Consider the following 13,510-nt stretch of genomic DNA (forward strand, 5'->3'; position numbering starts at 1 on the left):
TATCGCTCAAACGTTGATGATCAAGGCACCTGATACTTTGGGGAATCTGAAACTCTGGGGGGAGGGGTAGATGGACCCCATGGAGGAAGGGGATTGGGATGAGGCTCTATTGGCCCGAGAAGCTCGCAGGCTACGGCTCGCACCGACGTATTACCTACACACTGCCTACCTCACGCCCCTTAGACCGCATGAAGCACACCTTCCTTCCGACCCCGCTTGCCCTGTGTGGGCACGAGCCGGCAGACGTGATCATATAGTGTGGGCATGCCCGGTCATTGCACTCTACTGACTGGAGTAACACAGGAGCTGCAGACCTGGGCTGGGAGCACCGCTCTCCCCGATGCTGACCCTACTCAGGGTAACGGGGGCACCAGGGCCAAAACATGCTTCCTGGGCACAGCACTCCTGGTGGCCAAGCGAAACATTCCTGCACGATGGATGTCCCCCTCCCAGCCTCCTATCAGCATGGCGACGGGGGTGACCGGTGCCCACAGGAGCGAGTACTAGATGAGGTGGAGGCGTGACCGAGTGTGGGCCAAACGGTTGAGTCAATTTACCGAATGTGGGTATAACTAGGAGGGACTCCAGGAGTCCATCACAGATACTGTGAGAATGTACCGTTGGACTGCCAGAGGTTACTGGGATCGCATGTTCCAGTATCGGATTAAATGTTTGTGTGTCACCTGCCTACTGTATATTCTTCTCAAGTGTGTGGTACACAACTCAATAAAATTGGTTTGGCAAAAATACATTGGAAGTTATTTCAGGAGTCTTGGGGCATTTTATTATCTATGTGGGTAGCTTTATGACCGTATCCTCGTATAACTCGTTGAACAGAGGCACGAAAAAGTAGGTTTGTGCTCTCTACCTGAGGGAAAGCTCTTCTGTATAAGGCAAGAGAAAGTAAAGTATGTACTGTATTGTATTATATTTGCAATACAGTGCTGACTACCCCTGATGCGCTGAAGAGCTTCACAGCAAGTAGCATGTTACTCCAGAAGCAAACGTTAGTACCTAGTCCAGTGGTTACTGGGACTAGTTATGTGCTGTTAAGGAAACCACCGCATGCATTTAGTCCAGTTTCTCTGTGGTATTGCAGTGAGTCAGGTGGGATCATTTTGGGGGCTCTGTGAGAAGCAAGTGGTTGATGGAATAAACAGATATATAGTCAGGTTACAGAGGTTTCAATTAAAGGGTGATTAAGGCAGACAGGCTTATGACTTAGAACAGGCTATGAACAAAGGAGACATGCAGAAGGTCGAAGGTAAGGAAAGGGCCATTGAAAAGAACTGAAAGGGAGAAAAGGTGCGAGTTTAAATTAAGCTCAATTTTTAGGAATATAACAGGCACGTTTTTTTTAGATACCACACTCTGTGGATGCGCTCTGTGGATGCACCCTATGGATGCGCTCTGTGGATGCGCTCTGTGGATGCACCCTATGGATGCGCTCTGTGGATGCGCTCTGTGGATGCGCTCTGTGGATGTGGTCTGTGGATGCACTCTGTGGATGCGCTCTGTGGATGCACCCTATGGATGCACTCTGTGGATGCACTCTGTGGATGCGCTCTGTGGATGCACTCTGTGGATGCGCTCTGTGGATGCACCCTATGGATGCGCTCTGTGGATGCGCTCTGTGGATGCACCCTATGGATGCGCTCTGTGGATACGCTCTATGGATGCGCTCTGTGGATGCACTCTGTGGATGCGCTCTGTGGATGCGCTCTATGGATGCGCTCTGTGGATGCGCTCTGTGGATGCACCCTATGGATGCGCTCTGTGGATGCGCTCTATGGATGCGCTCTGTGGATGCGCTCTGTGGATGCGCTCTGTGGATGCGCTCTGTGGATGCACTCTGTGGATGCACCCTATGGATGCACTCTGTGGATGCACTCTGTGGATGCGCTCTGTGGATGCACCCTATGGATGCGCTCTGTGGATGCACCCTATGGATGCACTCTGTGGATGCACCCTATGGATGCGCTCTATGGATGCACTCTATGGATGCACTCTGTGAATGCGCTCTGTGGATGCGCTCTGTGGATGCACCCTATGGATGCGCTCTGTGGATGCGCTCTGTGGATGCACCCTATGGATGCGCTCTGTGGATGCGCTCTATGGATGCACTCTGTGGATGCACCCTATGGATGCGCTCTGTGGATGCACTCTGTGGATGCACCCTGTGGATGCGCTCTATGGATGCACTCTGTGGATGCGCTCTGTGGATGCACTCTATGGATGCGCTCTGTGGATGCGCTCTGTGGATGCACCCTATGGATGCACTCTGTGGATGCACCCTATGGATGCACCCTATGGATGCACTCTGTGGATGCACTCTGTGGATGCGCTCTATGGATGCACTCTGTGGATGCACCATATTGATGCACTCTGTGGATGCACTCTGTGGATGCGCTCTATGGATGCACTCTGTGGATGCACCCTATGGATGCACCCTATGGATGCGCTCTGTGGATGCACTCTGTGGATGCGCTCTGTGGATGCACTCTGTGGATGCGCTCTGTGGATGCGCTCTATGGATGCACTCTGTGGATGCGCTCTGTGGACGCGCTCTGTGGATGCACCCTATGGATGCGCTCTGTGGATGCGCTCTATGGATGCACTCTGTGGATGCGCTCTGTGGACGCGCTCTGTGGATGCACCCTATGGATGCGCTCTGTGGACGCGCTCTGTGGATGCACTCTGTGGATGTGCTCTGTGGGTGCGCTCTGTGGACGCGCTCTGTGGACGCGCTCTGTGGACGCGCTCTGTGGATGCACCCTGTGGACGCGCTCTGTGGATGCGCTCTGTGGATGCACTCTGTGGACGCGCTCTGTGGATGCACCCTGTGGACGCGCTCTGTGGATGCGCTCTGTGGATGCACCCTATGGATGAAACTTTCTGATTTTTTATGTTGTTCTATGTTATTCTGATTTATGAAAATCCAAATTATATTTCACTTGGTGTGATTTTCCATTGACATCACAAAAGAAATATGGGATTATGTGAAGTGTCCAAAGCATATTCCTCATGTCTGCACAAAGTTTTGCATAGTGTGTGGGAGGGGCACATTGTAAGAGAAAAACACCCACACAATTTTTAAATTGAACCTACTATGCGCTGTCTGTTGTGGGATTATCAAGAACCTACAGGGGCTTTCAGCCTGCCTGTTGCTTACCATGCCCTGACCTTCTCACTCTCATTTGGCTGCCTTTTTTATTCAAAGTCTTGCCTTGTCCATCATGAGTCTGCCCCGCCCCTGTGGCATTGTCCCTTTACTTATGCTCTTCCACTGCTCACTTTCAGGGAGCTGCTTTTTTCTTTTGACTTAAGCACTCTGTTAGAGCAGTGCTTAATTTGAGCCGGTGGGTTATGGTGGGGGGCACTTATTTTTCTGCACCAGGCATTTACTGCGAGCAAAAGACACACATGGGAAAGAAGGGGGGAAGAAAAACATGAAAAGGCGTGTGAAAGGGAGAAAGCAGAAAGCTGCAAGAGTGAGCTGAAGGGGCAGGGAGTGCCGTTGCTTCTCCTCTCCACGCTCAGCCTCTGTGCTGCTTCTGCCCCCTTGCGTGGCTTCCCCACCCACACTAACCTACCTTTTTTCGTACACGTATGTATATATCTGTAGATCTAGGGAAGCGCTGCGATCCCTTTGGGTTACTCTCTGCGGAATCCTTACAGGTCGGCAGCTGAAGCCCCTTCCTGGAGTCTGACAGCCCCAGGAGCCACCCCAGACTCCCTGCTGCGGATGGCACAGGCCATCAGTGACGGGGGGTTGCCAGGCAGCATCTTTAACGGCACCACCAGCAGGCGTGGACAGGATGCTCCTTGCCCGCAGTGCTGAACATCCTTGCACCGACCCAAGCTGCGGGTCTGATGTGCTCCGAGTCTGGAGTAAACACATACGAAACACGATCTGAAGAGAGTAATGATGCCTGCTGACCCTGAGGGGGGTCCTCAGCAGGAGGGGATGTTTGCTGAGACGTTGGGGAGGTTTCAAGCCGGAGCAAAAACACGCGGCGATTGTTTGCACTGAGGTCGGTTACACCCAATACAGTAACGGTGAAATAAGTGCTGAGCGATATCCTTATACAAGAACGGATCACAGCAAAATGACCTGCCCAGAACAGAAGGAAGGTAAGGACTGAGCGCTGCGGGTAGTCTGAGTGGATTCAAATGAGGTCCAGTGGGAGCAGCGTGAAGCACACACTGCCCAGGCCATCCCTCTTCTGCGGTCCCGTGGGTTCTCTGCATCTCGTGTTGCCAAGGAGAACCACAAGAACGAAAGAACGAAGACCCATGCAGTCCGTCACTCCCTGCAGGTAAGGCCCATGCACTCTGTCACTCGCTGCAGGTAAGGGCCATGCAGTCTGTCCCTTCCTGCATATAGGGCCCATGCAGCCTGTCACTCCCTGCAGGTAAGGCCCATGCACTCTGTCACTCGCTGCAGGTAAGGGCCATGCAGTCTGTCCCTTCCTGCATATAGGGCCCATGCAGCCTGTCACTCCCTGCAGGTAAGGCCCATGCACTCTGTCACTCGCTGCAGGTAAGGGCCATGCAGTCTGTCCCTTCCTGCATATAGGGCCCATGCAGTCTGTCACTCCCTGCAGGTAAGGCCCATGCACTCTGTCACTCCCTGCAGGTAAGGGCCATGCAGTCTGTCCCTTCCTGCATATAGGGCCCATGCAGTCTGCCTCTTTTCGCAGTTAAGGCCCAGGCAGTCTGTCACTCCCTGCAGGTAAGGCCCATGCAGTCTGTCCCTTCCTGAGATATGGCCCATGCAGTCTCTCACTACCTGCAGACAATGCCCATGAAGTCTGTTACTTCCTGCATGCAAGACCCATGCGGTCTGTCACTCCCTGCAGATAAGGTCCATGAAGTCTGAGTCTTCCTGCAGGCACGACCTACGCAGTCTGTCTGTTCCTGCAGGCACGACCTACGCAGTCTGTCTGTTCCTGCAGGCACGACCTATGCAGTCTGTCTGTTCCTGCAGATAAGGCCCATGCAATCTGTCTCGTTCTGCACATAAGGCTGATGCAATCTGTCTCTTCCTGCAGAGAGGCCCCTTTAGTCTGTCGCTTCCTGCAGATTAGGCTCATTCAGTCTGTCTCTTTCTGCAGATAAGGTTCACAGAGTATGTTGCTTCCTGCAGATAAGGTCTAGGCAGCCTGTCTCTTCCTGCAGATAGGGACCATGTGGTCTATCTATTACTGCAGACAAAACCCATGCGGTCTGCTGCTTCCTGCAGGTAAGGCCCATGCAGTGTCTCCCTTCCTGGAGATAAAGCACATGCAGTCTGTCTCTTCCTGCAAGTAAGACTCATTCAGTCTGCAATTCTTTGCAGATAAGGCCCATGCAGTCGTCTCTTTCCTGTAGATAAGGTCAATGCAGTCTGTCACTTCCTGCATATAAAGCCCATGCAGTCTGTCTAATTCTGCAAATAAGGCCCATGCAGTCTGCCCCTTCCTGCAGATAAGGCCCATGCAGTCTGCCCCTTCCTGCAGATAAGGCCCTTGAAGTCTGCCTCTTCCTGCAGATAAGGCTCTTGAAGTCTGCTTCTTCCTCCAGAAAAGGTCCATGCAGTGTCTCTCTTCCTGCAGATAAAGCCCATGCAGTCTGGCTCTTCCTGCAGAAAAGGCCAATACATTCTCCCTCTATTCCTTCGGATAAGGCCCATTCAGTCTGCAATTCCCTGCAGATAAGGCCCATGCAGTCTCTTGCTTCCTGCAGATAAGGCCCATGCAGTCTGTCGCTCCCTGAAGATAAGGCCCATGCGGTCTGTCGCTCCTTGAAGGCAAGGCCCATGCAGTCTGTCACAACCTGCAGATTAGGCCCATGCAGATTGCCACTCACTGCAGATAAGGCCCATGCAGTCTGTCCCTTTAGGCAGATAAGGCCCATTCAGTCTGCAATTCCCTGCAGATAATACCTACGGCCCAGGCCCTCTGTTTCTTCCTGCAGATAAGGGCCATGGGGTCTGTCTCTTCCTGCAGACAAAGCCCATGGAGTCAGCTGCTCCTTGAAGATAAGGCCCATTCGGACTGTTGCTACCTGCAGATAAGGCCCATTCAGTCTCACACTACCTGCAGATAAGGCCCATGCAGTCTGGTCCTACCTGCAGATAAGGCCCATGCAGTCTGTTCCTACCTGCAGATATGGCCCACAAAGTCTGTTTCTTCCTGCAGAAAAGGTCCATGCAGTTTGTCTCTTCCTGCGGATAAGGCACATGCAGTCTGTCATTTTCTGCAGATAAGCCTATGCAGTGTCTATACCTGCAGATAAGGCCCGTGCAGTCTGTCAGTTCCTGCAGATAGGGCCCATGCAGGCTGTCACTGCCTGCAGATAGGGCCCATGCAGTCTACCACTTCCTGCAGATAGGGCCCATGCAGTATGTCACTTCCTGTAGATAGGGCCCATGCAGTCTGTCACTTCCTGCAGATAGGGCCCATGCAGTCTGTCACTTCCTGCAGATAGGGCTCATGCAGTCCTGCAGATAGGGCCCATGCAGGCTGTCACTACCTGCAGATAGGGCCCATGCAGTCTGTCACTCCCTGCAGGTAAGGCCCATGCAGTCTGTCACTTCCTGCAGATAGGGCCCATGTCGTCTGTCACTTCCTGTAGATAGGGCCCATGCAGTCTGTCACTCCCTGCAGGTAAGGCCCATGCAGTCTGCCACTTCCTGCAGATAGGGCCCATGCAGTATGTCACTTCCTGTAGAGAGGGCCCATGCAGTCTGTCACTTCCTGTAGAGAGGGCCCATGCAGTCTGTCACTTCCTGCAGATAGGGCTCATGCAGTCCTGCAGATAGGGCCCATTCAGGCTGTCACTTCCTGCAGATAGGGCCCATGCAGTCTGTCACTCCCTGCAGGTAAGGCCCATGCAGTCTGTCACTTCCTGCAGATAGGGCCCATGCAGTATGTCACTTCCTGTAGATAGGGCCCATGCAGTCTGTCACTTCCTGCAGATAGGGCCCATGCAGTCTGTCACTTCCTGCAGATAGGGCTCATGCAGTCCTGCAGATAGGGCCCATTCAGGCTGTCACTTCCTGCAGATAGGGCCCATGCAGTCTGTCACTCCCTGCAGGTAAGGCCCATGCAGTCTGTCACTTCCTGCAGATAGGGCCCATGCAGTATGTCACTTCCTGTAGAGAGGGCCCATGCAGTCTGTCACTTCCTGTAGAGAGGGCCCATGCAGTCTGTCACTTCCTGCAGTCTGCCTCTTTCTGTCACTGCCGCCTCCTGTATAGAAGGATCGCCGCCATTCACGCTTTCCAGCTTGGTGTGCTTTTGCACAAAGACCAATCATTATTCAGGGGATGCTTGGAGAAAAGTCAATATTCGCCCATCTCGGAGAACTAATCTCAGAAGCAATCTGCTGAGCTGGAGTAATTCAGGCTCGCGCGCGGTGCTGGTAGGAATGTCAGGTGCTCGTCAATGAGGGCTAGCTGTAATCAGACAACCCCAGAGAAGGCAGACGAGAAATCAAACCGCGCACACAACACACACAGACAATATGATGCGGGGACAAGCAACGCCAAACGCAGTGTCTTTCTCCGTGATCACTGATGATTATAAAGTGTGTGAGAGATCTCTGAACTGGAGGTTTTCTAATCAGATTTTCTGCATCACTTTCTTGAGAATTAATTACAGGCTCTTGCGCGAGGGCTTTCGGTGCCAGGGGCAGGAGACCATGTCTCTCTGATTCATTTCACACTTGAGGATCTGCTCTTCACACCTAAGCCTCGCTCGCATCCGTCGGCCCTGATTAGAACCCATGCATCTGTGTGCAGAGGTGCGAAGGAGCATTTGCTGTGAATCCATGTCCAGGGGAACATATTCCTGAATGTTCTGCCTTGGCACATTCTTTGGGCAGTATGTGTCTCCTGCGGGCGCCCGCATGCCCTCTGCTGCACCGGTCTCCGTGCTGCGTGATCTGTCCCTCCCTGCATCATTTTCATCACTGAGGAGGATCTGTCTGCTCCATGTGTAATGTGACTCCTCTGCAGGATTTGTCTTTCATCTGCAGGATTTGTCTCCTCTCTGCAGGATTTATATTTTGTCTGCTGCATCTCTCCTTTCTGTAGAATCGGTCTCCTTTCTGCAGGATTTGTCTTTTATCTGTAGAATCTCTCTCCTCTCTGTAGAATCTGTTTGATGGGAGACAGATCCTGACGTATCTCTTCTCTGCATGATCCGTCTTTTGTCTGCTGGATGTGTCTCTTCTCTGCAGAATCTATCTCCTCTTTGAGGGATTTATCTTTTGTCTGTTGGATAAGAGTACAGTAGAATACAGTGGTATAGAGTGGAGTGGAGTACAGTGGCTTTAAGTGCCATCTTATATTGGCGGGCGCCAGTAGGTAGTTATAGATAAGACCTAGTTTTCATAGGAAGAGCGTTTTTGTTTTACGAATAACTTTGGCACCACTTGACGAATATTCCAGAAGTTTTCAAAAGGTATACTTCAGTAGGTTTAGCTGCTGTCTTGAAAGTTTCAGGGTGATCTGTTAAGCAGGGGCAGAGATGAAGGAAGGGACCCTCAGCATTATTTTCCTGTGCATTTTTCTGTAGGGATTTTGAACATGACTACAGCCCGAACAGCTAGATGGAATTACACCAAGGGGAATATTTATACTCTGTTTGCGCTGGATTTTGGTCATCTTTTTTACACAAATCCTGCGCAAACTTAACTCCATATTTATATTTTGACGCTAGAGCCGTCTAGCGTCAAAATATAGGAGTTAACGCCATTTTTTTACAGTGGAAACCTACCTTGTGTCAAAGAGATGCAAGGTAGGCGTTCCTGGGCAAAAAATGACTCTAAGGCATTTGCGTCTTATTTATCCTCCCATGCAAAAATGACGCACAGGAGGAGGAGGGCCTTAAATAATGTACGCTAAGACTGTTTAGCGCCATTATTTAACGCCTGGGTCAGGGCAGGCATTAGGGGACCTGTGGGCTCATTTCCATGGTCAGAGACCATGCATCCCCTGGCATCCCCACTAGCGCAGGTTTGTGTCAAAAAGTATCAATCAGGGCCCAAATTTGGGAGAAAGATAGCTATTGGTCAGGAAAGCGTGCTTTTTGTGATCCAGTGTGAATCCATTTGGTATTTTTTTGAGGCATTAGTGTTTAAAAATATAGACATCCAGGGATGCGGAACCTCCGCGGATCCAACAGTCCCTGTGCTGATATCTGATTAGCTGTCAACATGTCAACAAGGAAGTGTTGGCAGCCATTAAGCTGAGTCACTCTGAGCCCCTAGCCCTGGCCTAGGGGTTCCTCACAGACCCTGCCAGGCTAAAAAGCATTATTTAAAAAAAAACAGATCTGTGAATTTTTCTGAGATTGTTTTTAAAAAGGGGGGTCTCCCGCCCTTTTCTTTTATTTTGCCCCAGGGTGGGGCAGGTACTGGGGGTACTGTGGGCTTAAAAAAGGAGAGTGGCGCATGGGGCCCCCTCCTAGGGCTTGTATTAATTTTCTCAATGATACAACAAAAAAACATACACCACAGTATTACAGTCAGTAAACACATTTTCCTCAGCTCCATAATTTAACAAGGTGTATCCCCACAGGTCTGCATTAATGTGTCTCGCTCTGTTCCTAATGGCTGTGGCATCGGCTAGCCAATAGGTATGCTGTGAGGGGCCCCATATATCCTTTGGTCTTGAGGCTGGTTAGAGCTCTTCAGCAAATATTTCCAATTGTTCTTGGCAATAGCACATGTCTTTTAACCAACCTTCTGTCGTCTGGACTGTCCTGCTGCCCCAATGAATTGCCACCCTCCTCTTTCCCAACAGCAGGGAGATCGCTGCTAGTTTGCGATGGCCTGGTTGTAAGGATCTTACTATTCCAAGAAGACACATTTTAGGCGTACATTCTACCTCCTCCATTATCATGTCTGTGAGGATCTGTTTTATTTGTACCAAATAGCAATATATTTTCCTGCAGCCCCCAGCCACATGTAGAAAATGTGCCCTCTCAGCCCCGACAGCAAACTGTTATCATCGTTTCTCAACCCAAATTTACATAGCTGCACAGGAGTATAATACGCTTGATGTAAATATTTGAAGTGTATGATTCAAAGGTTACAATTGGGTGTGAATGTCTCTCTGAGTGCGTATCAGAAATCACAGTCTTCTGGACTCAAAGAGTAATTTATTGCAGCATTTCATTTTTGAAGCGTCTGTGATTCAGTCTCCGGAGCATCTCGGAGCGATATATTATATAAGCATGTCACCACTTCCTTTGGGGAAGTATTTGTGAGTATGTATTGTAATGCTTGAAGTGTGGGGGGTGCTTCTGGTAAGGTCAGCTACCGGTCCTTCATAGCCGAACTAAGGGGCAGATTTAAGAAAAGTGGCACTCCACAAAGTGCAGAGACACTTTCCTTGCGTCACTTAGTCCCCCTAACCCCACCATGTGTGCACCGCATTCAAAATATGGCGCACCACGACGCAGGGTAGGGGGAAATAGCATCATTATTTTTGACAGAATTGATGTACTCTGCAGGAGTTGCACCAAAAGTTTGGCGCTACTCTTGCAGTGCACATGGGGCCCATTATAAAAAATGGAAGCCCCTTTTTAACGCCTGATCTGAGCAGGCGTTAAAAAGTGCCGAAAAAATGGTGCAAGAAAATCTCTTAGATTTCCTTGCGTCATTTTTTCAGCCTCCATTGCATACATTATGCCTGACGTAGGCATAATGTGGCGCAAAGGTTTACAAAGTGGAGCAGCGCATGCATTGGGCCACTTTGTAAATATTGTTGCGGGGAAAATGCCACTTTAGCGCTGCATTTGTGTAAAAAAACGATGCTATGGTGACGCTAAGGTGGGACTAGGGGCTCTTAAATCTGCCCCTAAGTCGATAATATATCAAGATTAAGAGAGGTGACAGTGGTTGGTTCTGTGTGAGGTCCGCCAATTTATACTCTGACTTCTCAGTAAGTCAAGCGCCTTCTTTTTGTGCGTTATGTACAAGTTCGGGTGGTATTGCAGCAGAAGCGCAGATGCATATAGTGGGAGTTTGCACGCTCTGGCTCCCAGGGAGTGCCAGGCTCCATTGTGCAACCAACCGTATTTATCTCGCTTGTGTGTTGCGACTGTCTGCCATATGGCAATAGCACCTCCAGAGGTACACAATGCGTGACATCCTTTTCAACCACTAGATGAGGCATGTATGTCTGGGGGTATAGCCAGTGGTGTGCGTATTGTGCCTGGGCACAGTCTGAAATTCCGGTAACTTGAAACCTGCGTACTCATATGGCAAGATGAGCATTGTCCACCCTGTCCTTGGCTGTTTCCTAGTCCAGACCAGTGTCAATATCTCTAAGCGTAAAGTTTTAAAGATATTTTGTGTCAGCTGGATGGGTACATTGATGAACAGGTATAGGAGTCTAGGAAGTGCTACTATTGTGAGCAGTGCCACCCTGTCGGCTAGTAATAACCGTAGCTGTATCCATTTCGAGATCTGGTCATCTGGTCGGGTCATGGCTGAGCCATAGTTATAGAGGAGCACGAGCTCAGGATCTCTGTGTATCCAGACACCCAAGTATTTGACTGGATCATCACTGCACTCCAAGGGGTAATCTAGACGGTGTAGTACAGTGCTTTGGGTAAAAGGCAGTATTGTAGACTTTGGTCAATAAATGCTCAAGCCTGAGTAACACTCGTATCATATGTACTGCGGATAACCTGCACCAGCGCTATACCTCCAGATGTTCTGCAATTTCCATTTCTGTGACGTGCAACAGCTGCTATGTGGACTGGAGTAGTAGCTCTTGAAGGTGGCTAAAATGGAGGGGTGTCATAGACTTCAGTATCATCCGGAGTGGGCACCGCTATAATGGATCCGGGTGTGTCCTCAGTGTAAGTGCCATGTTCCTACTGGACGTCCACCCTCTCCACATGCCCACGCCACGTGTCGCTTGGAGAGGAAGCGCGCCTCTCTCTCTGCCTCCTCTGTGTATGCCATGATATGCTCCCGTATTTCTGCAAGTAACTCTGGGTCTTGTGATGTCCTGTATTGGTTCTTTAATCCCTTAAATGTCTGTTCAGTATTCCAAACTGTGTACGGATATCTCGCAGGACACATATCCCCCTGAAAGGAGCTTTAAAAGCTTCCCATATTGTGAAAACATTTACGACTGATCTGATGTTATCCTTAAAATATCTTGTATCGCCTCCCTCACCCCAGTCCTCTCTGGACACCAACCAGAAGTCCAGCCGGGACCATGTGTCGTGTACCGACGAGATAAATGTGCCTTCTCTAACAGATTTCTCAGCTGCCATAAATCTACCAAACCGTGGGTGTCCATTCCCTCGTGCATCACGCCGGCTGCATGTTTACCCTGCCAGGCTCCAAGAGCTGAGCTATCCATACAGGGATCTTGGGAGGTGTTCAGATCTCCCCACCAAATAACAGCTGTTGGGGCAGCTGCAGCAGTTGGTGTCATATCGCTATATAAAGTTCTGGCTCGTTGATATTAGGGCCATATGTAGCAATTATAGTAACCTGAGTGCTGTACAGTGAACCCTGCAATATGACACCTCCACAGTCAAGTACCTCGGAGTGTGTTAAGGTGAACAAGACATCCTTTTTTACCAATATTAAACCACTCTAGAACTATGAAGAGTATGAAGAGGCCACTTTGATGCAAGCCCCGCAAGTGTCGGTGGCCCGATCTGTGGTACCAGCTAGATGCGTCCTGAAGCAGCGATTTGAACATTGTGCCTATCACGGTATGGAAGCCCTTGTCGCGACTTATGCGGATTGTTCAACCCGCGGACATTCCACGTTAATAATGCCACTTGGCCTACCTTGGGAGCCATGTCCCATCAAATGCAGGGGAGCCTGATGTTCCTCGGCCCTTGCTTTGCACTGGAGAGAGGCACATGGGTGGTGTGCAACCGTACTGTGGTGTTGTAACAAACACAGATCCCAACTTCTAATTCCCCTGCCACTTTAGAATTCCCAACCTGCTAAAGCCTCCCAGTAATACAAACTTTGCATAGCAACATGTTATACTCCACCTCGTAAGTACACCAGTGAACATCATCTTACTACCAGTGCTTAATTTGTGCTTGTTATTTCCGGTGCTGAGCACCGGCACTTATTTTTGAGGGCCGAGGCTTATTCTTCTGCCTCAAGCATTTGCTGCGAGCAAAAGACACATTTGGGAAATACGAAGGAAGAGAAAAACGAACAAGCGTCACAAAGGGAGAAAGCAGAAAGCTGCAGGAGTGAGTTGAAGGGGCAGGCAGTGGCTTTAAATGGATTAAAGAGGCCCGAGATGGCTTCAGGATTACCCGCCTCAGTATTCAGTGTTCGCACATTTAACTGCAGGAACTCCTGCGGGGTGCCAATGACTCTGAGCTCGCCCCTGCATCCAGTGATCAGCGAGCTGCCATGATGGACCCAGCATAGTGGGGGAAGATATTGAAAGTCAGGTTGCGGTTTTGCCACGCACCATGTACAGTGGGGTTAGTAAGTGCCAACACATGCCACTTGCTGGCGA

This window comes from Pleurodeles waltl, chromosome 9, assembly GCF_031143425.1.
Source record: "Pleurodeles waltl isolate 20211129_DDA chromosome 9, aPleWal1.hap1.20221129, whole genome shotgun sequence".
Taxonomy (NCBI): Eukaryota; Metazoa; Chordata; class Amphibia; order Caudata; family Salamandridae; genus Pleurodeles; species Pleurodeles waltl.